Source organism: Choloepus didactylus, chromosome 15 (assembly GCF_015220235.1).
Source record: "Choloepus didactylus isolate mChoDid1 chromosome 15, mChoDid1.pri, whole genome shotgun sequence".
In the NCBI taxonomy this organism is placed as follows: Eukaryota; Metazoa; Chordata; class Mammalia; order Pilosa; family Megalonychidae; genus Choloepus; species Choloepus didactylus.
Genome location: NC_051321.1, coordinates 77,877,442 through 77,904,605, shown reverse-complemented (window position 1 = coordinate 77,904,605; position 27,164 = coordinate 77,877,442).

Below are 27,164 nucleotides of genomic sequence, written 5' to 3'. Positions count from 1 at the left end.
CTCAGTCACTTTCTGGTTTTTATTTAGTGTTTTTCACGGAGGTGTTTTTTCTCTGTGTCTCACCTGGCTGCCATCTTCTACATGGAATTTTGCACAAGCAAAGTAAAAGATTAATCTCCTTGACTTTTTCCCACAAAAATTTAAATATTTATTCTATCCTTTTCAAATGAATTTGCATAATAGAGATTTTATTTGTCTTGACTCAAATTTTCTATGAAATTGGAAGAAAATAATTTTACCCGCTTTGAGAATTACATGTCAGTGTTGAATGAAGATGGGAAAAAACAAGGCATGTTTAGCTTATGTCAGAAATTTGGAAGGAGGAAGTATTATCAGGATCTGTATTTGTGGTTTTGGTCTTTGCTGACTGGGGCAATCAAGGCAATGGCAATTATATTGCACACGTTTCAAGTTATTCTCCAAAATCCAAAGTAGGAGAAATTTGTTATAAAATTTCCTTTTTCTAGAAGGTATGCTTTTGCTTTACCTTAAACACTCCTATTTCATCAGGCAGATTTGTGCTTTGGAAAGGATATTTCAAAATCCCTCTCAGTATCCATGTTCCCATGCTTAATACCCCAATCCACTTGCCGATTTCCTAGCCACTGCAGAGGACTATTTGTAAGAAACAAGATCACAGTTATATTATTTCAAAATATATGATGCTTTCCTAGGAGTATCTGAATAGATAAATTCCAAATAAAATTCAGAGATAGTACTGAAATTTTTAAAAACAAACTACTCATCTTTTACAGTTACAGCTCTTCTGTTTCTAGGCAGATAATGGTTATGTTGCTGTTGTATTCTATATTTTTCCTAGGTTATTCAATGCAGATTACCTGAATTTTCTTTTTAATGTCATATATTTTTCTCTTTGTTTTATAATCTTCTATGTTTTAATCAGGAGGACATATATAATACTTTAAGCTACTTTAATTTTATTTCTCTGAAAATTTAACTCCATAGTTATAACTAAAAAGGGTTTGAGATGGTGGAGTCTAAATATGACCAAAATATTAGATATATTAAACTTGTTTCCAAGATAATTATTCTCAATTTTCAGATGATGAAACCAAGGGCATTAAAATAACATGCCAGGGATGCCCAAATAGGCAGAAGCAAATAAGATCCTTGAACTGTCTGAATGGAAAGCCCCAATCTGTTTTCAGCACCCTGCAATTCTTCTCATAATAGCTCCTGAAATGTGTATTCTCATCATTCTTTGAAGGAAGCCACACAATTTTGAGCAAGAACCTTCATTATTTTGAAAAGAGATAAATTGACTATCTAAGTACTTCCCAAAACAGATCCACTGGGTTTCACAGAAAGCTATCATGAAATTGTAGGAATTAGTACGCAATAAAAGCTCAACAGTGTCCAGCCCCCTGCCTGACTTGGGATTGCACAGTGCAGCCAGGTGTGTTTGCTCTGTTCTCTTGTTTGACCACCATTGTGGCTACAAGGCTCGGCTCATGGTGCAAGCTGTGACTGTGAAACTGAAACAAGCTAAATGACCTTCAAGGAACCATTCCAGACCCAACTCCATAAAACATCGGCATTGACTAAAATTAATCTGTTTCTGAGCCTGTTGCAGTCAGGGTTGCCAAGGAAATCTGTGAAATCTTTTGGCCTGAAGAAAAGAATAAAATGAAAGTTATTGTTATAATATATATCTTCAACCTTGGTCCTGGCCCTGGAAGATTTTCTCCCTGTTCACTCTGTTTAACACTCGGCTCTCACAATTATTCCATTTTTGATGCCATGCAGTTGAAATATCCAACCTGGATTCAGTAAGTGGAGAAATGTTTATGATTAAAATAAACAACCATGGAACTAGGAATCCTTGTTTTAACATGAGCATGACATGAAAGATGGGTTTGGTACAATGGCTATAAAATAATTCCCAACCACACAGAGGTCTAGAGGGAAATAAAGAACAAACATGTGAAAATTGTCTGTAAAATGGAATGTTTTAAAAATCTTGTTATTTATGTAGACCTCATTAGGAAAACCTTAAAGTTTAATTCTTATATTTGCGATCCCTGATCCATGTGATGATTTATTAATAAATGGTGTTGAACATACTTTGAATCTTACTGATAGGTTTACCTTTACTGTTTTCGTTGCCATCAGTGTAGAGGATAGCACATAGACATAGTTGTTACTGTATAAAGGCTGTCCTCTTTGGGTCTAAATTGAAACAGATTGTTAGGGTAACAGGATTAATATTATAAAAAGAGAAATGGATCATGGGGGTGATATTATGAAAAGAGTAACAGCTCAAGGAAGTCAAAAGTGACTGGCATACTCAGTATTGGGGTTCCCTCACCAGTAAAATTAGGAGGTTGGGCTGGACCATTGGTTTTCATATGAGTTTTTTAGGCGTGATTGAGACATTATTGACTGTGGGGAGAGGGGAAGCTGGTGGGAATCTGCTTCACCCAAAGCAACTCAAAGCAAGTTACATAGTGGACTTTTACCTAAAGTTCAGTAGGAGAAAGAATTCTTCTGTTAAAAGTGGGAAATCCCAGGAAAAATGAGATTTCTAAGGTTCCTTCTAAATCTAATGTTGAGGATTATATGGTTTTCAGAAAAAACAACTGTTGTCAGACAATTATTTGGATACTTTGTATTTTGATGTAATATTGTAAAGACATAAATACTTTTCAGCTCCAACATTGTCAGGGACATTTCTAGTTTCTTCTAGAGCTGCGTAATAGTTGTCATAATTGTAATAATAACTTTCTTTGATTGGTGATAGTTTATAGACCATAAACTGCTTTCAGCTCTTTATGGATATTATCTTGAACCCTATTATAAAAGACCTAGTTCTACATATTCCAGATGGTTATTTGGTGTTTAAGTAGATAAGAATTCTCTGTAGTCAAAGTGCAGTAAACAAACATGAATATTAAATGCTCTGTAAGGGAAATACTATGTCCTAGTAAATTATTAGAAGATCTCACAAGAATTTTAACTGCATACTTTTACATAGATTACAGAATTAGAAGACAGAAGGGGATTTAGGTATTATCTGTTCCAACTCCATGCAAGCAACTACGTAAAGTGGGGGGAACCTGGGGCTAGACCAGTAAGTTGTAATTACAAACTGAGAGGATTTTAACATATTTCTCTAAATCAAAATCTACCAGGTTCAAGGCCTAGTAGGACTGTACTTACATGGCTCAATATACTTTATGCAATTATTAAGTTTCCTTGCAAGCTGCAAGGTTACACAAATGGCCAAGACCTTGATTCAAAAACTGAAAGATGCCCAGGCTATGTGTTCGTTGTCTAGGGTGTCAGTTCCAGTTCTGCAGCTCACAAACAGTGACTTTGGGTACTACATAACCCCTTTCCTCCTCAGTTTTATCTTTTTTTTTTTTCCAAAAGATAGACGTATTGAAATTTTACAATATTGCAAATAAGCCTGGCATCTTGTTGTTTCCATGGCTGGACAACTCTTAGATTGTATTCATCAGCCTGCTAAACTGTTCTTTTTTCAGAGACATGGATACCATCCCACCCCCAATTTTTCTGATGTCCTTGTTTTTAACTTCTGTGTCTTGCTGAATCAAAGCGACTGAATTTGATATAAGTTCACTTATCATTTCCATGAACAATGAACTCATCTCTCTAGGCTTGAGATACTGAACAAGCAACATCTGGCCTCATCCTAACCCTGCAGACATCTTTTTCACCCAGGAAATTTCGGATTTCAGCAAGAGCCTCACTCTCCTGAATAACGACTTCGATGAGCATACACAGACCTCATCTTGTTCCAGAAGCACAGTGTCTCACTGCTGATCGTGTTCCGTACATGACAGGTAGTGCCAGCTGTAGACTGTTCCTTTTTATTTCCTCACCATTTGTCAACATGAAACCACTTCTGTTTCTTTCCAAGGAGACTGAGTTCTACACTGATGTGATTGAAGTGCTTACAGGGTTCCCCTGGGGCCCTTCACGGTAACTGTGTGTCCTCTCAGAAAATGTCACCAGTCTGGTGGCTGAGAAGGGTCTTTGTTCTTGCAGTAACTGGGGCAATGAGAGCTCCTCCTCGGTTTTCCATATGAAGAGATTAAACTGAGATCCCTGGTTTGTTTAGTGCTTGAGCTTGGTTGCTTGGCCCTGTAGATTCTAGCTAAGTTTTATACATTTGCAACCCAAAAGCCCAGAATGTATTTTATTCTTATTTAGTGAAAAATCATTTCCCCTGAACATTTTATTCACTTGTGAGTGATTGCTTCAAAGAGGGCTGCTGGGTAGGTTCAAGGCCTAGTAGAACTGGACTTGTATGGCTCAATATACTTTATGCAATTCTTAAGTTTCCTTGTGTAAGTCATAAAAATGTATTTGATGGTATAAAGCCTTAGCATTTGTTTTCCAAATGGCTTGACCTTTAAGAACAACACTTCGCCACTTCTATTAAATAACCAGCTATAAAGGGCATGCGTTTGCGATGGCTGCCAACAATCTCAGGGAAATGCTATGTAATATTCCAAGGCCATGCAATGTTCCTGTGAATGCAGTGCTGGCTGTGGCATTGCTTTGTGTGATACTCAGAATGTGTCAGCCCTGTTTTGTTCCATAGCTGGCCAGACATGTAGAGGGGAAAACAGGCAATGCCTAAGGACAAACAGGTTCTAGTGGTGACTAGTACAGAACCATACAGGTACAATGCCCTACAAAATGTGTCATCTTACTGTAATGAAATAACTTTCTTTACAACAGTCACACCCAAGCTCTTTGTTCATTTTGTCTATAAGCAGATCTGACTGTACCTACAGATAAAATCACTAATTAAGTTTGAATCTCCAGAATACATCACCCATTTTGACCGATCCCTCTGAAATAAATAAAATTCTAGTTAAAATAGTGAATATAAGGAATACATAAATAAATAAAGTCATGCTCAAGTGGGAATGTTTTCTTTAAAAGCAAAATAATTTCATTCATCTCTAAAGCTACTAGCTAATGACCAATAAAAAATGCAATCCTGTGTGAAAAGTTACCATTGGTTACCAATACTTTAATATTTTAATTTTCAAGTTATTCCATGTTAGCAAGAAGTTCTCTATGTTCTCCTAGCTGTAGGATAAAAAACTTGGATTTGAGGTACAAACACCACAGTAATGAAAATGCATGGTACTTTCAGTTTACTCTGCATTAGTGATATTTTTCAACATACCTAAATTAAATCTCAGGAAATGGAAAGTAATAAATGTAGCCTGTTAACATGGCCAACATTTTCAGTGGTTCTCAGAAAGATCTATCTTGAAGGTTAGTCAACATTATACCCTTTAACTAGATAAGTGGTTCTCCACTCTGGAGAAGTACTCCAATTGCAACTGCTGATTAAAATAAATATTAATGCCCAAATCTCACCCCATTTTGTTTTAATTGATTTGTGATAGGGCCCAGGTATCAGCATTTTTTAAAGCTCTTTAGGTGATTTTAATATATAGTTAGGATTCAAACTCCTGACTAGATGTATTTACTAGGATCAAATTTCTATTTCTCCTATTATGCAAGAAGTAAAAATTTGCATCTTCCATTTCCCTTGAATCTGAAAATTATATTCACTGGTTAATTTGTATGTTGAGTGTGAATTGTTAGAATATATTGATAAAATATTTTCTTAATATGTCTAAAAATGATACCAATACATTACCATTCTCAAGTATTCTGTGTGTTAATAATGGGTGCTTTCTTTAATTTCTTTTTCCTTGAGGATCACTTGGACTCTACAAAGTTGGAGAGAGATATAACAGTTTTCACCAATTAGAGATTTTCTGTGCTGTACAATTAACATTTTTTAGTAAGGTTTAGATATTAGGGAGCAGCCATAGTGGGGGCAATGAGCAGAAAGGTTAGATTCAGTCATGTTGGTGTATCTCCAGGGCTAGTGGAATATTAGGGATTCATTAGGGATTTGCTGAATGAATAAATTAATCAGTGTATTTATTAATGAACATTAGGCCTGGAGATTGGTCATGGAGGTAAACTTTAGTTTATGAAAGCTCAGATGTAGGAATTTCTGGTGAGGACAAGGCAGAGACCAAGCTGTACCTCTAGCTAGGTATAGAAAGGTGGAATTGGAAGTTTCTTTTGCTTAGAAGACATGGGAACTGTGAGATCAGAAGTTATAAAGGCATCAACTTATTGATTTGTATCGCTTTGAAGGTCAGCAGAGAACAGATGGGCTAGAAAGGAAGGCTGGGAGATGGGAGCTGAGGTCCCTGGGGGAATTTGCAGAGTATCCCATGTGATGGAACAGAGATGGATGGAGAAGTAATAAGGAGCATGGCCTGGGCTTCAAACAGAGGTGTCATAGAGCCATGATGATGGAACAATGGCCCTGACAAGACATTGCACATAGAGAGAGACAGAGAGACCCTTAAGCATCATTGTGAAATACATATAAAAACAGCCTGTAAACTGTAAAGGGCAAAGGGTAAACATTATATGGAGACTTGCAGGGCAGCCATATTTGTCATAAGAAATAATAAGTGACCAAGTTTACTTCTTTATACGCTGATACAGATGTTTCTTTAAATGTGGATTACAAAGAGGGTGATTATTTTAGTTAGAGATTTAGTTCATTTTGATGTATGAACAGATAAAATGACCTTCAGGATAGATCCTGGTGTAAAATTTTCACAAATGGAGAGGTTCATGGAAAAGGTGTTTTACACTCAGGATTGGATGACAATGATGGTGCAAAGGCAGGTGGGAATACAAAGAGCATCTTTTATGAAGAGGGGTATTTGTGTAGAGAGTATTCTGGAGAACAGAGCCCCAGATCTGGGGTGGGAAGAAAGTATGATATTTCTATTTGTGAAAATTCAAAGCTATAAGCCAACATACTCATTATAATCCAGCATAGTTAGGTAGTGCCATTGCAAATATTCAAGTGTAGTCTTCTAGATTGAGAAAAATTGAGATAAAATTTCAGTGTATTAGTTTCCCATTGCTGCTGTAACAAATTGTCACAAACTTGATGGTTTAAAGCAATATACATTTATTCTTTCACAGTTCTGGAGGCCAGAAGTCTAAAATCAGCTTTACTGGGGCCAAAACCAAGATGTTGGCAAGGCCACACTACCTGCAGAGGCTCTACAGGAGAATCTGTTATTTGCTTCTTTTGGCTTCTGGTGGCTGCTGACATTACTTGTCTTGTGGCTACATCACGTTGATCTTCAAGGGCAGCATCTTCAAATCTCTCTCTGCTCCATCTTCACGTGATCTTCTCCTCTGTGCGAGGAGTACTAAATATCCCTCTGCCTCCCCCTTATAAAGATCAATATGATGTAATTTAGAGCCCACCCAGTAATCCAGGATGATCTCCCTACATAAAGGTCCTTTACTTAATCACATCTTCAAAGACTTTGACATAGAAGGTAAATTTACATGTTTCAGTGATTAAGGCCTGATGTCTTTTGGGGAGCCATTTTTTCAGCCTACCAGATACAGCTACTATAATTTTACATTTGACATAACATTTGCCTTATGTTTTCTTTTACATGTCAAAGAGTTATGCCAACATTTGTCCTTCCAGAACATACACCCTTTGTATTCAGCTTTCTAAAGAGACCCACAGCTCCTCCACTATTCCTGCAATCTTGTTTTCATAAGTTCATTGCTGTCCCATTCCCCACAAAGGAAGCCCTGTCATGTGGAAGCTGCATTTCTTCCCAAGCTCTTTGAAAATGGGAAAAATGGTTCGTTCCTCATTAATTTATAGTGAGAATTAAAGAAGAACATATATGGTAGTACTACTGACATTTATCAAGCTTTTGCAAAAAAAAAAAAAAAAAAAAAAAGAATTGGTGGAATTGGGAATCAAGGCTGTCCATTCTAATACCAGAATCTCCCATAGTGCTTTCCTGCCCAGGTAGTTGTTTCTAAACCTCCTAAGTAATGATCACGTGCTTGCCTGCACTGCATGTGCTCAGTGTGTGATTAACTAAATGAATGCATAAACCAGTCTGTGTGCTTTGCCTCTGTGACTTTGTTCATTGTTGCTTTAATCTCTGCCATGGCCCAAAAGATTATCTCCTTTCACCCATGTTGTGGTTACTCTTAAGAGTCAGGAGAAACCCCCACCCAAAATTTGATTTGAATGTCAAGAATGAGGATGCGTCACACACACTGTGAAGGTAGGAAGTTTCACTACTTACATAACAAGGCTTTCTGGGGATAGCAGGGAAGGACTTCTGTGCTGGTTCAAGTGGACTTGAGAGAACAAGGAAATTAGACTGGTTGGGAATTTCATGGTGGTTTAGTGGGTGGGAAGTGGGTGGAGGTTCCCACATGCAGGGAGGGGCTTGCATGGTTTGAACCTCCAGCCAGTGCCAAAGTAGGGAGCACCCAGGCTTTCTTACTAGCATGCCAAGATGTGGAGCACAAGGGAAAGAGGGAAGGGTGAGTTTTAATAAGCAGCAGTCAAACATCAAAAAAATAGAGTCAGATTCTTTATTACAACCAAGCACCTACTTCCTACTTAATTTAATACAATCTCCTTTCACCCAAATCTCTTGACTCAAGTCTAGTGACTGGATTTCTGCAGTGCTGTTGCATCTGGGCTGATAATTCCAATGGGAACACCAAAGTGGTTGTTTGACTTAACCCTTAGGTTGTGGATCTCCTTGGCATGGGTATTTCCACTTGTAACTAAGAACCCAGCTTATGACTGAATGGAAGTTATTGGTGGTGTATGAGCATGAGAGAGAGACAATCAAAAGAACATTTAAGGGAGATTAAAATTGTGGCAGGGTTCGGGAGAGATAGCCTGGTGACCAGAAGACCAGTTATGAGTTTATTGACAAAGTCCAATGTTGAGGCTGCAAGCCTTGAAGGAGTCATGTGATGGTGTCTTGGAAAGAAAAAGAAGCATGTGAAAGAGATCATGTGAGAGGCCAAGAACAACCCTGGCTAAACTCTAGAGAGAGCAGCTTTCTTTATAAAAGAGTGATTTGAGACTGTGCATTTAATATCTTTCTCTCTGAAATGACCAAAGAAATATTAAAATAGGAAACAAACTCTACCAACCCTATAAAAAAACAGAAAGGTGACACGCATGAACCAGGAACTTGGCAGAGTTCCTACAAACTATATTGCCAATGAGACTGGATAGTGAGAAACAAAAATGAACTATCTACAATTCAGCACATGCAAACGAAAATTCTACCTGTGGTAGGCAGGGATGGAATGCATGGAAGAATGTCTCCAATTCCCTGTCTTGGCCCTTTGATGAGGGGTGGCATTAGGACTGGAAGCAAGGGTAACTTGTGGAGGGGTTGGGTGAAGGGAGAACCTCAAAGCTACAAGACTTTGAGAAGTATATTAAGTGCTGGCATTTGTTATTGTGTCCCCCAAATGTGTTATTGTTATTGTGTCCCCCCAAAAGACATGTTCAAATCCTGACACCTGTTTCTGGGAATGTGCGTTTATTGTAAATAGGATCTTTGAAGATGTAATTAGTTAAGATGAGGCCAAACTGGATTAGGGTGGGCACTAATTGAATGTGACTAGTGTCCTTATTATGAGAGGAAATTTGGACATGGATAGATGGAGACAGAAAGGGAGCTGGCTATTTAAGAGAGGCCAAGATTGATGCCACCAGAAGCCAGGGGAAAAATGTTGAACAGATTCTCCCATTGAGGAGGAAGCATGGCCCTTTTGACGTCTTGCTTTTGGACTTCTAGCCTCTAGAACTATGTACCAATATATTTCCATTATTTAAGTCCACTAGTCACTTTGTAACAGCAGCCCTGGCAAACTAAGAATGCAAAAGCTCACCTCCAAAGTTTAATTGGCAAGGATTCTATGCCAATCAGGGCAGAGATAAAGGCGATGTGGATTCTTAATAATGATAGTCCTGTCAGTATGATTCAGAGACATCCATTTAAAAATTTACTTAAAAATTTATATGGATTCCCTATCCTAGTTCTAATGGGAATAATTTGTGCTCTTTCCAATATATGCATGAATTCCTGGAAGCTCACCCTATTATTATGATCACCTCCAGGTCCACTTTCTTCCAAAGGAAGAAGGTGGACAAATGTCCTTGATTTCTCTATAATACTTCTCACAATAGGCTGTTGTAGGTAGCTGATTTAAGTGAAGGGGAGCTGAAAGTGATTATTTTGTAGACAAACACAACAGAACAATTTACAGGTTTAAATATTTAGTACCCGTGATTTTAAATATTCTTAGGCTATTCTGAATTTTTCAGGTGCTAATATTTGTCATCAAGCCACTTGCCTATTTCATGTTGCTTGTCCTGCTCACCTTTCTTCTTGGATGACTTCACTGCTTCCCTTCTCTGCTCTCTCACACTGGCAAAACCCCAGTGTATCTTTTGAGGAAAGCAGCTTAATGATTCATTTGTTTTGATTTCTCCTTCTAAACCACACTTGACAGACCTCAACTTTCAAATCCACAGTATCATTTTTGAGATATTTTATTAATAGAATAGAAACTACTTGAGAGGAAATTAATTAAATTAAATTAAATCCCCTTAAGGCAGAAGCAATTGTAATCATCTGTGGGTTAAAAGAGATGTTTTTTAGACATCTGATGCACACAGAAAAATCTCCTAATAAACTTTCCTTATGCATAGCTGCATCCAAACGCAAGTCCTCTCAACAATTGATAAGCTAGTAGACTCCGTCTATCATAATAAAATCCCTAGAGATTATCAACATTCTCCCTATCTCCATGATTTACACTCTTTGTCAAAATCCATGTCAAATCAGAGCATAAACATTTCATTAAAAAAGAACAGCAAGACATTCTTATTTAATAGGCTTACCGTAAGAAATGGAAGAAGAAAAAAAATCAGCCTCAATGAGATTTAAGAAGGCATGATATCTACAGAATGGGAAAAAAAAGTCTAAGGTGAGGAAAAATTGCTTAAATATGAGGAGAACTTCGTTAGAAAATTTCCTTTTTCCCTGATTAATTCCTGGATCAAATTGGAAATAAAAACTGAAATTAGAGACTAGGTATAAAAATAATAGTATCTTTTTAATAACATGATATAACTTAAGACATGGTCAAATTTGCGCTCTGAGGCAAAATCATAACTTGACGTTTTTTATTATTTAATGAAAATATTTAAGTAAATGAACTTAACATTTAAGTAATCATAAAACTGGAGAGTAAATAAACTTGAAGAAGACGAAAGTTATTAGTGCAAATAAAAACAGAGGTAATGAATTTAAAAGGCAAATGAATTTGTACTAGATATGTCCATATACATGGTTCTTGGATATAGTAAAATATATAGAAAATTTTGCTAGGTTGAGAAGGAAAAGTACAAAACCTACAAGCATATAATATTACAAAGGAGAAATGGGATATAATCTATAATCATAGATAGGTGATTAAAGATATGATAATATATCTTTAATCCTTGGTAAATATATGACTTTATAGGCAACTATAATATATCAAAATAGACTCAGGAAGATGTTAAAAATCTTAATTATCAAGTTGTAAGAGAAGAAATAGAAATATTATTTCAAAACAGTCCTACAAAAATCTGGGCTCTGAGGCTTTCAGGGCAAATTCTCTGGTCTCGTTAGCAAATAGTCAATTCTAATATTATGCAATTTTTTTCTAGAACACAGAGAAAGAAGTAGCCTATTTCTTTTTATACCAAAAATATAGTAAGTTTTTAAATGAATTTTTTATTGTGAACTTTAACATATATATATAACAGTTTTAACTTTCAAAATATGCTTCAATAAGTAGAGAACAAATTTCAAAGAATGCCATGGGTCACAGTTCTACAATTTCAGCTATACAATAAGATTTTTTTTAAGTGAAAAAAAATCATTACCATTTTTATGTACTCAGGCACAAATTCAAAATAAAATATAATCAAATCATTTGATAAAAATTATATTGCTATGTTAAAAACAGCACATGCTGGCAAGTAACATTTGTTTCAACAATTTTAGAAAATCCAATTCCAGGTTTTGAGCTTCCTGCTCCAAGGGAACAACTCATCTCTAGGTACTGAATCCCAAACTCATGTTACGGGATTTCTTTGAACTGTAGTGTCATTATGCCAATTTCTTCCTCTAATTCCCTGACTTACAGACAATAGCTATCCAACCCTTAATAATTTAGATTTAGGGCTCTTTCAACTATATTTCAACCAATACATAGTAGGAGCCACTTAGAGCTTTGCAGGACTTAGTTTTAGGTCCTATGTTCATTATAGGATACACTATTAGAAGGATTTGAAATTCCTGGAAGATGATATCTTATCTCCTGGAATATCTGAAGGGGACTTTATGGATCATCTAATTAAATATCCTCATTTCATTTAAGAGAAGTATGTGGCTTCAGTTTTATCTCCAGGCTAAAGAAGAAGGTGGTGCCAAGTTTTGTTTTTGATGACTAAAATATATCACTAACAGAAATATTTAAATAAACAGAAACAGTTTTAGAAATGGTGTAGTGGAGCCTGTTAGCTGGCCCAATATCTTTTCTTTTTCAATAATACCAACCCCCAATTTTACCAGGGCACAAGATTGCCTGCAATAATATCTACATATCCCCATTATCTGCAGCTAAGAGTGACTGTATAATATCAGTAGAGGAGCTAAAAACACCTTCTAGGAAGTATCTTTAAAGGGAATTATTCTTTTCCCTTCCTTCTTCCAATTGACTGGAATGAAGCCGTAATATCTGGAGTCATCTTGTACCATGACACAATTTTGAGAATGGAAGTCATGTATTGTAAAGGATCAAAATAGAAGGAAGTTGGGTCCCTGACTTGGTGCCTTGCCAATTAGCTCTGGACTGACTACCTTCAGACTTCTTGAATGTGAAATGGAATTAACTTCTAACTTATTTAATGCTATCTCAGGTTTGTCAAGCTTAATTCTTAGTAATTCTACTGAATATGGGTTGTTTTCTTCGAGATAGCTTATATTAAACCATGATGATGGGATATTCAATAGTAAGTGTGTGGTAGAGATTTGGTCTCTGAAATTGATGCTCTGAAAAGAGCTCAGAACTGGGGAAGGAGTTTATTAACAAACCTATGAAGTTGAGGATTTCAGCAAAGCATGAGAATGGTTGGGGAAGAGAAAATAGCCAAGGATAAAATTTAGAGGCATGACTACTTTTGGTCACATGTCTTGAATTGATTTTCCAGTACTAGAGATGGGCTTTCATTGCTTTATTTATCTGTTAATCACTCAGAAAAGAGCAGGTTCATGGGCAAGAGATTTAAGAGGTGTTGGATAAACACATTTAAGTGGAGGAATACTGTACCTTGTTTTCTTCTCAAGCCAATTCTTCCCTCTTAAGAGGTAGAAAGCTCATTTCTCCTTAGTTTTCATTTCTCCCCATTATTATCTAATTTGAAGATTCTTTAGAGATTCTTGTTGCTGTGAAACATCTTTATTTGTCCTGGTTCTTTTTATTTCTAAGTGTCTGTAATCATTGCTTTCCATCTATATGATCCACTTCTGTTTATGTTAAAATTGATAAACTAGTTTTCATAGCAATATTTAAAAAAGAATTCATGACTTGAAAAAACCTTTGTATTTATCTACTGCAGTAGTCAACTAGGAAGTTTTATTCAAACAAAAAAATCCTCTTGTGTGTTTCTCTCAACTATCATATTAACTTTATCTCTTATATGCATTATTGTAGTCAGTGAGTTTGACAATATTCAGACTGTTGACCTAAGATTAGCATGATAGAAAAAATAAACCTTATTATTTTCTTAATTTAAACATTGGAATCCATATGCATTATCTCCCAAGAGACTGAAGGAATAATGAGAGTAAGTTTTGAGGCTTCTCAGGGGAACTAAAATAAAAAAATAAAAATCCCAACTCTAGAGAAGGAGACACTGTCATCTCTAACATTGTTGGCTCTGAACTACTTGTTGGTTTCTACAGTGTTCAAGGCTTCATCTCTATTCCATCACTGAAGAGTGGTTCTTGGACTGAGTAATAATGGAAGTATAGGAAATCATCAGGAGAAAAAGGGAGAGAATAAATTGAAAGTGGAGAAATGCATGGAAGTATACAGGAGCAGATGGTATTTAGAGAAGTCATTTCTTAAACAGAGATGGTATATGGAAAACAAGCAGGAGAAGAGATTACAAAGTTAGAGAGAGGATAATTTGCTTATTTCGTGATGAAAAATTTACTCTAATTTAAAGACAGAGGATTTTAAGTTGGAGAATAGGAGTTGAGGTTTGAAGTGTAGAAGTATGATCCTGAAACCACTGACATTAGAAGATAGGAGGGTGGAAGAGATGGATATATATGGAAATTTGGGGCAGTATATTCAGGGGTGGTATTGTTGGCTGTACTTAAGTCCCATAAGGAGGCTGATGTTTGTGTAAAGGTGATTAAATTATAAAGTTCTGAATTTATGTGATAGCCGTAGGAATGAAGGAGAAAAGGAGTTGAGATGCCGCAAAGAGACAGGTTAGAGAATTGGTGACTGATGGGATATGGAAGATGAAAGAGATAAAAGTGCCTAGATGACTATAGGTTTTTTGTTGGACACCTAAGTATATGGTTAGATCATTTCATTCTATTAAAGAAGGAGAACAGAGAACAGTGGCCTTTAGAGAATGCAGAATATATGATACTCATGCACACCACAATTTACTCAGGTGATTAACTTGAAACATCCCAGGTGGAAAGACCAAAACTATAAACCAACAGATGTTGCTGAAATATAGAAAGAGGAAATTTATGTTGCATTACATTATTCCCAGTTATTCTCAGAACTTTTACAAAGGCACATAAAGAATCGTAGAGTTGTGTAATATGGTTTAATGCTACATGTGATGGATTTCGTTTCTGATATGTGCCTTGTGGCTGACATGAGCAAATAAATTTTATTATAAGAATTTTAACTCTGGTATTTATCAGCTTTTAAACACAAATAAGAATCAAAGCATTACATTCATAGTATCTGAATTTGCTCTTTTAATGCATTTTATATTATATAGAGCATGGCACCTATAAATGACAGCATTTTCTAAATATCAGCCCAATAGTAAGAACTTATGGAAATATTTATTGATGTGTATATTCAGGCACCCATGTTAGAGGATTTCTTAATGGAACCTGTTAACATGTTTCTTAGGTCAGCTTCCCTAAACAGATTCTGAGGTGGAAGTGACATCAGTAAGTTTATTGGGTAGTACTCTTGGGAATAATACTTGTGAAGGACTAACAGGAGGAGGATTGGTGGAGAAGTGAGCTGAGATGCAGTCCCGAAAAAGACTTCAACCAATTCTAAGAAGAGTTTGGAGTTTGTCCAAACTGAACAGTTGTCCTAAACTGAAATAATAAATATGTGCCACCTGTGGAGAGGACTTAACCTGTTTAAGCTCCATTTGGCCATGGGTAGTTCCTGGGAAGGGACTTGGCCATAAGCCATCAGAGCCAACATGCATGCCAGCTGGAGGAATGAGTGCCTTGGTTGTGAAGGGGTGATCTGGGTGCACACTACAACATAGACAACAATCCATTGTTGGTATCATTTGGCTTCACTTGTATCACTTAATAAATTCACTCCAGATGACAAGAGGTCCTCTGAGATTCTTAGGAGTCTTCTTTCCTGGAGAAACTTGAAAGAGGTTTAATGGAATGAATTACAGCCCCCCATTAGCTGCATTTGGTCTTGGGGATACAACTGATACTCATCACCCTTGGCAAAGGATCCCTGCTGAACCAGTAAATTCCCGATCCAGTAACCCAGACCCTTATCCCTGAGGGTCTGATCTCCTGGATGCCATACTTTTATCAGGTCACTGTATTTGTCTATTTACCATCAGAGATAGGCCAGAGAGTATGGAGAGCTGTCCCAGTGAACCATCTGATTGCCAAATTTATTCTTCCCTTCCCTATTGGGTACCAGTAGCCCTATCTCCTCCTGATGATCAGGGCCAAGTACTCCTAGCCTGGTAATTTCTTTCCTATCTGCTGGTCTCTTGGCAAAAGGAATCTGAAGTAGTGCCTACAGCTGTAGCTTGCTTAATGAGACTCTTGCTGTAACCCTGATGGAAGTATTTCTCCACTAGGAACCAGGACCTCTAAAATGCAGAGCCAGAGCTGCAGGGATGGAAGGCAAAAATTCCCTAAGCAAGTCTCTAAGAGTGATGGAGAGTAGGACCATTACCCCTTATTTCTAGCACCCACATATTCTACCTATGGGGACACAGTACCACATAATGGCCATTGATTCAGGATGCACTTTCCATGCTGGGGGATGGTCACCCATACTCACAGGTTATCAGCTTCAAGCTATACCTTAACTTGGATGTTGAAAGAGGATTTCATTGCTCAAATCAGGCCTCACTTTGGGTGATGTGGTATATGTTAGTTAAATCTGACTCATCCATCCCATGATGACCCAAATTAACCTTCATCCTTATTTATTGAATAAGAGTTCTTTTCTGATGATGCAGTACTATGTAGCAAACATTTTATTTTATTATTTGATACATGCATATCTATCTCTCATTATATTGTAAACTTCTTGACTATGAAAATATCATTTTATATATCCCCCTCACAATGGCCAGCAGGATATTTGGTTCTTATTCTCCCCCTAAATAAGCATGTATTTGCTAGGCAGTGTATCAGTCATGAGGGATACAAGGTGAAGAAGGTGGAAGTGATCACGCATGGAGCTTTCAATCCAGTGGAAGGAGAAAGTAACAAATAGTATTTACTGCAAGTGAGAAAAGATGCTAACATCTTCCTGCCACCTACTACATTCCAACAACAGCTCTTCAAGATTTACATACATAGCACACACTTCTTCAACCCACTTTTGAGTTTGGTGTTATCGTCTTTTTATAGTGGCAAACTGACGGTTTTCTTAGCTTAACAATGGAACAGAAGTCACGGAGCTCATAATTGTCGAAATCTCAGACAGAGGTAACTCATAGACTTACTCTTGTCTATGCGTCCTCTGCCCCTTCTATCCTTGTGCAGCTGTCAGTTAATCAAATCTCAGGACTTGGTATTGGGCCATAATCCAGGATGGAGCTATTGAACGGATACGGATCTCTGCAGAGGATCTCTCCCACATGGCAACCTGGCTGAGACAGGCTAGAGGTAGCTCCCTTGGGAGCTCACTGGTCCAGTTAGTGGATACCTAAGAAGGGTGTGGGGCAGGCAGCTTTTACCTGCTTACTGAGCATATTTGAGGAAAGCTCTGTCCCTCATCCTGGCTTTTCTCACTGTTACTTCTCCCATCCTGCTGGTCTCACTGTTAGGTTTGTATTATTTAGTTTTTCTTTTCCTTGCAGGGAAGTACCTATAATTGGGTTGATCTTGGAAGTGAACGCAATTTGACCAGGTTTGGCTCCAGGCAGTAAAGGGCTACCCAGTTTAGATAAAAGGAGCCCTCTAGAGTCTAGACTAGCTCAGCTGAGTTCTAAATTGCAGTTTGGGGTCAAAGCCAAACAAGTAATATACTGTTCCTTTGCTTTTCTTTGTTTTTCTCTATGTATTTCCCTTGGATACCTAGAAGAAATCTTCTATTTCAGAGACTGTTGCCCAATAGCATCTTATCCTCATAACAGTTTTTATGTCTGAAAACCATCCCAACACATACCTATGACTTGAAATAATGAATTTATATTTAAAAAGTATTTTTAAAGTATAATTTACATACAGTAAAATACACAAATTGTAAGTAGACAGCTTGATATATTTTCACATATTATTCACCCATGTGATCATCACCCAAATCAAGAGATTTATATATAAATTCCATCATTCAAGAAAGTTCATTTGGGACCCTTTCCAGTCATTTCTTTCCACCCCAAGGGACAAACTTTATTCTGATTTCTCGCCGTGTAATTTTGTTTTGCCTATTTTGAACTTCATATAAGGGTATCATACATTACCTACTCTTTTATATGTCTTCTTACATTTGACGTAATGTCTTTGAGTTCATTTATGGCGTTGCATGTATCAGTAGTTATCATTTGTATCCATAGATTATCAGTAGAATACAACTGTTAATAGCATTCAAAAAACAAATATCTAGAAATAAATATACAAAACCTCTATATTGAAATGTGCAAAACTCTGAATTAAAGTGTGCAGACTCTCTGCAGTGGAAACCAAAAATCATTACTAAAAGCAATTAAAGAAGTCCTAAATAAGAGGAGAGATATATACCAAATTTATGGTTTGGAAAACTCAATATTGTTAGGATACTAATGTTTCCTAAATTTGTCTATACATTCAGTTCAATCCAGTCATAATTCCAACATGCTTTTGTATAGATCTTGACAAATTAAATCCAAAATTTATATGAAAATGCAAATAACTCCCCAAGCCAAACAATCTTGAATAAAAAGAACGATTGTGGAGGACTCACACGAACAACTATCAAGACTTACTCCATTGTTACGGTGTTAAGAGAGTGTAATGGTCTTGTTATAAGGACAGATATATAGGTAAGTGGAAAAGAAGAAAGAATTCAGAAATGGATCAATGTGTACATGTTTGTATTAGTCACTTATGGCTGTGTAACAAACTACCCTAAAACTTATTGGCTCAAGACCACAAACATTTATTATCTAGCATTTTTGGAGGGTCAGGAATTCAGGGATAGCTCAGCTGTGTCCTCTGGCTCAGGGTCTCTCAGAAGATTGCAGTCCTAGTGCTGGCTGGGGCTAGAGTCTTCTCAAGCTTGATAGAGGGAGGATCTACTTCCCAGGCTTGGTTGTTGGAAGGATTCCAGTCCTTGCTGGCTATTGAAAAGAGTTTCCTCCTTGCCATGGAGGGCTCTCCTCGAGGCAGTTCACAACGTGGCAGCAGCTTTCCAACAGAGCCAGCAAGTGAATAAGGAAGGGAGAAAGTAAGAGAGAGGATGAGCAACATGGAATCCATAGTCTTTTGGTGACCTAATCATGGAAATGTCATCCATTACTTTTGCCACATTCTACTTGTTAATAGTGTGTCACTAAGTCTAGCCTAGTCTCAAAGGGAGATGATTACATATGGACACAAACTCTATGATGCAGGAGTAGTTGAGGGCTATCTCAAAGACTGTCAGTCTTATTTGATTTTTGCCAAAGATGCCAGTGCAAGTCAACTGAAAAAGAAATTTCTTTTAAACAAATAGTGCTGGGACAACTGGATATCCATATGGGAAAAAATGAACCGTGATATTTATATCTATGACACACCAAAATCAATTTGAGATGGAGCCTATACCTAAATATGAAACCAAAATGTTTCTGGAATAAAACGCGGGAAAGTTTCTTCATGAACTACGAGTAAGCAAAAATTTCTTAGAATCCAAAAGGCATTAACTATGAAAGAAAGAAGATCAATAAATTGGACTTCATCAAGATTAAAACTTCTGTTCATTAAAAGACAGTTAAGAAAGTAAAAAGGTGAGCCCCTAAGTTCAGGATAATATTTCTCAAGCACACACACATATGCATATTTTCAAAATAAAATTTTCAATACATTTATCATGCATACAGAAATGTGTATAAATTATGAGTGTACATCCTGATGAATGATCACAAACTGAACACACTCAGGTAACCCTTACCTAGCATAACCCCTCCCAGGTCAAGAAATATGACCATCCGGCCAGAGTTCCCTTCATGGCCTTCCCAAATACTGTATCCAAAGGTAACCACTATCTTGAATTTGAACTAGAGATTAATTTTGCCTGACCTTCAAAAAAAAAAAACAAAACAAAAACACAACCTGTATTCTTCTGTATCTGGGTTCTATTGCTGGACACTTTTATAGTTCTGTATAACTAGCTGTAGCTCATTCGTTTTCATTGCTATATATATTCCATTGCATGAATGCACATTTTTTTATTTATCCAATATCTTTTTGATGGGCATCTGGATTTATGTCCAGTTTTTAAATAATATGAAAAACACCAACTTGGACATGAACTCACATTTCTGATAGTACAAACCTTGAAGTTTGCTGGATGATACTGAATAAATGATAAAACAGTCTTTCCAAAGAGTTTATATCAATTTATACTCCTGTCAGCAATGTATAAGTATACAAATTGTTCTACAGCCTCACAAAACTCAGTATTGACACTCGTCATTAAATGTTAAATGTAGATGCAAAATTTTAAATGTAGTTGGAAAGTGATTTTTGGTGTGAATTCAATGTGCCATTCTTGAGGACTAAGAATATGACTAGTTTTCCATATTTTTATTGCTCGTTTCTATATCTTCTTTTGTGAAGTAGAAGATTAGATGGTATGCCCATTTTTTAACTGAATTTAAGATATAGTTCTTTGTCAATTTAAGTTTGCCAATACATTTTTCCACTTGTGACATGAGTTTTCATTCTCTAAATGTTATCTATTGGTGAACCTAATTCCTAATCTTGAAATTATCTTACTTGCCAATCTTTTCCCTTTATGTTTATGCATTTCGTATTTTGTTTCAGAAAAGTTTGCCTTCTCTAACATCTTGATGATATTCTCCTATTTTCACTGTGAAATGCTTTATTATTTTACATTTAACATTTAAATATCAACCAGGAAATGATTTTTTATGGGTAATATAGGAGTAATGATTTCTTTTTCCATTATTTGCTTCCTATTGATCTAGAATCATTAATAAAACAATATTTTTAATTCCCCAAAGCCCTGAAGTGCCACATTTTTTCATAAGTGTCATATATGGAGAGAGAGAAAGATAGATTGATGGATGGATAGACAGATAGATAGATAGATAGGATAGTATTAGATAGATAGATAGGATAGTATTAGATGGATAGATAGGTAGATAGATAGATAGATCTGTTTTTGGCTATTCTGCTTTTTTCATTGGTAATTTGTCTATCCTTGCATAAATATTTAATTATTATACAAATTCTTCCAAATTTGATGTTCTTTTACAGTATTATCTTTACTATATTTGACTTTTTGTATTTCCATATAAATTTTAGAATTGGCTTATCAATTTCACCATAAATACTTGCTGGATTTTCTTTGAGATTATATTGAATATACACATAACCATCATGGAATTGACAATTAACATAAAGTCCTGGAACATTTTATATTCCTCCATTTACTTTGGTCTGCATAAATTTCTTGCAGCAATGTTATAGATATTTCTGATTAGGTTTTTGTACAATATTTGTTAGATTTTTTCATAGATCTTGTTTTTTTTATGCAAATGTAAATAATAGTGCATTTTAATGTAATTTTCTAATCATTGGTGCTTATTAACAAATAACAGTTAATTTTTTATTGATCCAATGATCTGGCTAACTTCACTTCACAATGCTAATAAATTTTTCTGTATTTTCTTTTGGATAATCTACATATATAATCATGACCTCTCCTAATAAAGAGATTATTTTTTCCTCCCAATTTTTATAATTCTAATTTCTTTTTATTGCCATTGGAAGTGATGTTAGAAAGTTCTCTGTTTTATTCTCAATCTCAGAGGAATAGTTTTTAATAGCTCCTCCCAAATATGGTTTGCTCTAGGATTTTGGGAAAAGATTTTTATCAGATTAAGGAAGATCCCTTCTATTCAGTTTGTTGAATTTTATTTTAATCATGAATGTGTGTTGACTTTTATCGAATATATTTTTCCATCTATTGTGATACTATCTTGTTCCTATTTTTTACACGTTTTTCCTTTGATATGAAAAATAATATATTGATTGATTCTTAAATATTAAACCAAACTTCCATCTCTGGAATAAACTCCATTTGATGGTTATGTATGATAATTTTTACACATGGTTGATTTTTATTTATTAGTGTTTTGTTTAGGATTCTTGCATTTATGATCATAAAATATATTAAGCTCTGACATTATATTTTTAAATGACCATATTTGGCTTTTATCTATTCAGTCTAGGTTAAAACACTCAACTTGGGAAGTATTTCCTCTTTTCCTTTCTTTCCCCTCTGGAAGAGATTGTATAAGATTGTCTGTAGTTCTTCTTTAAATGTTTACAATAATAGTAATTCACATGGGGGGGTGCCAGCTGTTTCTGGAAGTAGTTGTGTGTGTGTGTATGTGAAAATTTTATATTATAGATTAAATTATGGATTTAGGACTTTTAAGTTTCTTCTTGGGTTGATTGTGAAAAACTATATTTTTCTAGGAATTAGTTCACTTAATCTAAGTTTTCATATTTATTGGCACACATATTTCATAGACTCCTCCCCTTTTCCTAATCTGCAGTGAGGTTGCCTTTTTCATTCCTGATATTTATAATTTTTCCTTCTGATTGTTTTCTTGATCAGGCTTGTCAGAGTTTTATCAATTTCATTGTTCTCTTCAAATAACCACTTTTTGGCTTCTTTGATTCTCTCTAATGTGCTTTTTAAAATATCTAATATCATCTTCATAATTTTATTTCTTGTGGTAAAAAACTTTTATCTTTTTTTCTATAGAATTTAATTAATTTTGTTATTAGTGCTACAGAGGAGAGGTTTGATTGAACCTGATATTATTTTACATGTAAATTATCAGATTTGTCTTTCTGGATACTTATGAAATTCCATTCCATTCCATTAATGCCAACTGGATATGTGCAGTTGAATTAAATTTTTTTTTTTTTTTACAATTTCACTTTTTTTGGTCCTTTTGATACTAGCTCAAAGAAGTTTTCTTGCTCTCCTCTATTTAATATTCTCCTATACAATACTGATTCTGGTTGATCTTTATTTCTCTTTTCTTTTCGTGTACAATTTTCTTCAGTATATTTTAAATTTTTAATTGGAAGAATTACTAGAACATATATTCTATTTCACCAAATTACTCTCCTGCTATTTCCAATCTGTTTCCAGTGCATTCAGTATAATTAATACAGTAATCATGATTTTAATCTCTTAAATATCTTGCTGGGTTTCAGATTTTTGTTTCTTTTTTGTGATTGCTCTTTTATAGAAGCAATTCACTAGGGAATTTTGCAATTTTGTTAATAATTCAAATGAGAGATATTCTAAGGTTTTATTTTCCCCTGTAACTTTTAAAAGCTTCCTTGAAATGTATTGCCATGGTTTTAAGATTATGTTGCATATATGAACTTTTCTATTAGAAAATGCAGCTAACAAGCATTATCTATGAACAGTGGGATTGTAATGCCATGTTAACCTCTTGATTTTGTCATGAAAAGTAATGTTAAAAGCATGATAATTTCTTCACTGTATGTTGCCAAATTAACCTGTAGGGTGACATATATCAATTCTCCACATTTGGGTAAAATAGTGCAGAAATTTGACATATACTTGAACCAGAATCACAAATAGTTCATGCTGATGAAACAACTCAGTAACATTCTTTAAGAAAATGTCTGAAGGAACTGGGTGAATCTAAGAATGTTTAAAAAAAAATCTCAAGGCTGCAAGGCAAATGGCTGTCTACTTTTCCTGTGTATCCGTAAGGAATAGAGATTCTGACAGTAGTGTTTTAAATAGAGCACCCCAACGAGGAAAAGTCTGCTCAGTAGAAGCCTTATGATATAAGAGATGACGTAGGAGGATTCAAGCGTGGGCGTGTGGAAACCACAACTGACCCATATGCTCATTAATGCTCTGGTGATCATAAGCTTCTCGGATTATACTTTTCTTCTCCGCTTCAATCCCAGTTCCAGCAGTGGGGCCATATTTTGTGGACAGGGATGATTAATACAAAGATGTGTATTTTTCTAAAAAATTTACTCTGAAGAAAATCTAAGCACTGACATACATTCGTAAGTTACGGAGGAATGCTTAAAAACAGTACAATAAAGAAGTCAATGAAAAATTGAAATAGAACTTTTCTTTAAAACATGAAAAAATGAAATACTCTATTATCTTGAATGCTTCATATTCTTCTTCCTTAGCTGGAAAGTCATAGGATACATTTTACTGATTATCAATACTGGTCCCTTCAGGTTAATCTCCTATAAGTTTATTGTATGGTCTACCATATTCGGCACCAATAAGTAGGATTATTTGCTTTTTTATCAAGATGTGTTGTTTGAGGGACTTGATGCATTTTTTTTTAAATACTAGTCTCCAGGACATTTCTTGTTTCCTTTTCAATTTAAATTTCATTTTTATGTGTGGAATTCTTAGAATCTATATCCAGTCCCTTATGCATTCCGTTGATCTATGCAGATACAATGGCCGTATAATGTACTAATGTCTATACTGGCACATATGATTATGCATTTATGCACACACATACCTGCCCTAGTATCTCCCATGAATTACTTAGAAGTACTGCCTGTTACTTGTTATGTGAGCTTCTTTGGGAGATAGTTTCAATTGTGCATTTGAATCTTTTTCAGGCATATCTTTTTAACTGCTGTATATTTGCCTCCCTGCCTCCAGTTAACTCATGTGCAGCAATCACTCTGGGTAATTGGAAATAACCCATTCTTTAAAACTATACAACATAATTGGGAGAATTTATGCAGGTGCCAAATTGTTCTTCTTACATACTCTTTTCTTCTTACCTATTTTTTTCTTCTATGGTGGCCAAGATGGGCTATCTTAATCCTGGACCATTTTTATTCTTACCTTGGAGAGTAGATACTGGTGATTTTGGAATTCATTTCAGTCCCAGTCAGGATTCAAACCTGATTTTTCTGTTTCTTATAGACCTAAAAGATACTTTCTTCCTAAAGTAGAAGCCTAAAGCTTTTGGCATCAATGTATTGTGCCTAACTCCCAGATCAGACTTAAAATATGCAGATAAGTCTCTCACTTTTAAGTTAATGTGTGTTTGTGTGTATGTGTGTGTGTGTGTGTGTGTGTGTGTGTGTGTGTGTGTGTGGCAGGGGTAGGGGGAGGTTGAGGTTGGTGAAGAGTATTTTTATCTTGATATGTCTCACCTGCCGTCCATTGTTTCAGTTCTTGATTCAGCCCATCAAACTTAGAGATTCACTGAATTTGCTCTATATTTTATAAATTCAATAACAAAGTGTTCACAAACATCAATTGAAAGTTGTCTGGATATATGACTTGTCACTTTAGGAAGAGGAGGTGTTCTTGGGAAGGAGAGCTTTAGAACTTACATGTTAAAAAAAAAAATAAAGTAGGATATCTTCAATATCCAACTTTGGAAAGAAGTATTCTAAATGGTACCAGTGAATGTATCAGTGTTCTGAAACTTTAGATTCTACTAGAGTCACCTGTAAACTTGCTTAAAGACAGATTGCTGAGCTCCACCTCGAAAGCATATAGTCTTTCGAGGCCTGAGAATTTGCAGTTCTGACAAGGTTCCAGGTACTGCTGATGATACTGACCTGGGCATCATGTTTTGAGAAGCACTGCTTTACATGAACCATTTCTTAGCAGGTGGCACATTTGATCTGGGGCCCTAAATGAGCTGTTGGAAAGAGCATGGCCTTTGGCAGCAGACAGAACTATGTTTGATCCTTTACTCTGATTTTGGGCATATAACTTTGTGTCTCTTAACTTTAGTTACTTTACATAGTAAATGGTGAAAATAATGCTCCAAACTTGCATATAGTCCTTGGGATCTGCTTGGAACTTCCTGATAAATTTATGTTTATATTTGACTAGCAATAATTGAGCATGTTGTATGCAATAAATCTTAAATGATTAGTGATAAATAAGACAAAGTCCCCTGTTTGTAGGAACCCCTGTCTTCTAGAATTGACAATTTGGTTGGTAAGACAGATAAAAACAAATCATTACAGTCCAGTGTTGTTTTATTTATGCACTAAATAGTGTGGATATTAGAGGGTCATAAAATGCATGATGTCATTAGGGCCAGGGCAGTTTGGGGGATCTTCTATAGACTAGCTTCTCTACCTCTAATTTGGGATCTTCTTCCCTTCCCTCCTCCTGTGGCACAAGAGGGCTTGTGATCTTTTACCAAGTCATGTGTATGTAGAAATCATGAAATCTTTTTTGTCAGGGATAGATCAGCTATTGTGGGCCTGTGTATCTTGAATTCATGAGATACTGAATTATTTAAGTAGGATTTAGTTTATGGTTCCTTGTTACCAAAAACAAAACAAAACAAAACAAAACAAAAAAACTTTGTTGAGCTATAATTCACCTATCATGCAATTCACCCCTTTAAATTATACAATTCAGTGGTTTCTAGTACATTCTCAGAGTTGTGCAATCATCACCAAAATATATGTTTAGAACATTTTCATCATGCTAAAAAGAAACCTTCTACCCATTAGTACACTCCCAGCCCCATTCAACCACTGATCTACTTTCTGTCTCTGTAGATTTGCTTATTATGCACAATTTATGTGAACAGAATCATACAAAAAATAGTCTTTTTGATAGGTTCTTTTGCTTAGCATATTTTCAAGGTTCATCCATGTAGTAGCATGTCTCAGTCCTTTATTCCTTTTTATGGCTTAATAATATTCCATTGTATGGATATATTACATTTCATTTATGAATTCTTCAGTTGTTTCTACTCTTTGGCCATTATGAATAATATTGCTATGAACAAGGGTGCAAATATTTTTTGTAGACATAAATTTTCTTTTTGTTCATTTATATAACCTGGAGTAGAATTGCTGGGTCATAAGGTAACTCAGTATTTAACATTTTGTTGAACTGCTAATCTGTTTTTCAAAATGGCTATTCCATTTTAAACCTCCACCAGCAGTGAATGAAGTTTCCATCTATTGACTGTCTTGTTCATTATAGCCATCCTAATGTGCATGAAGTGGTATTTCATTGAGGTTTTGATTTGTGTTTCCCTAATGGCTAATGATGTTGAGCATCTTTTCATATACTTATTGGGCATTTATATATCGTCTTTGCAGAAATGTTTAAGTCCTTTGTCCATTTTTAAATTAGGTTATTTGTATTTTTATTATCGATTTATAGAAGTTATTTATATGTGCTAGATGTAAGTCCCTTATCATATATATGAATGGAAAATATTTTCTTCCATTCTGTGGCTTTTTACACTATTGATGGTATCATTTACAGCAAAAAAAATTTAAACTTTGATTTAGTACAATTTTAACTATTTTTTTTTCTTTTGTTGCTTGTAATTGTGGAATCATATCTAAGAAACCATTGCCTAACAAAGGTTATGGAGATTTACACCTATGTTAGTTTCTAACAGTTTTATAGTTTTAACTCTTAAATTTACGTACTTGATCCACTTTGAGTTAATTTTTGTATGGTTT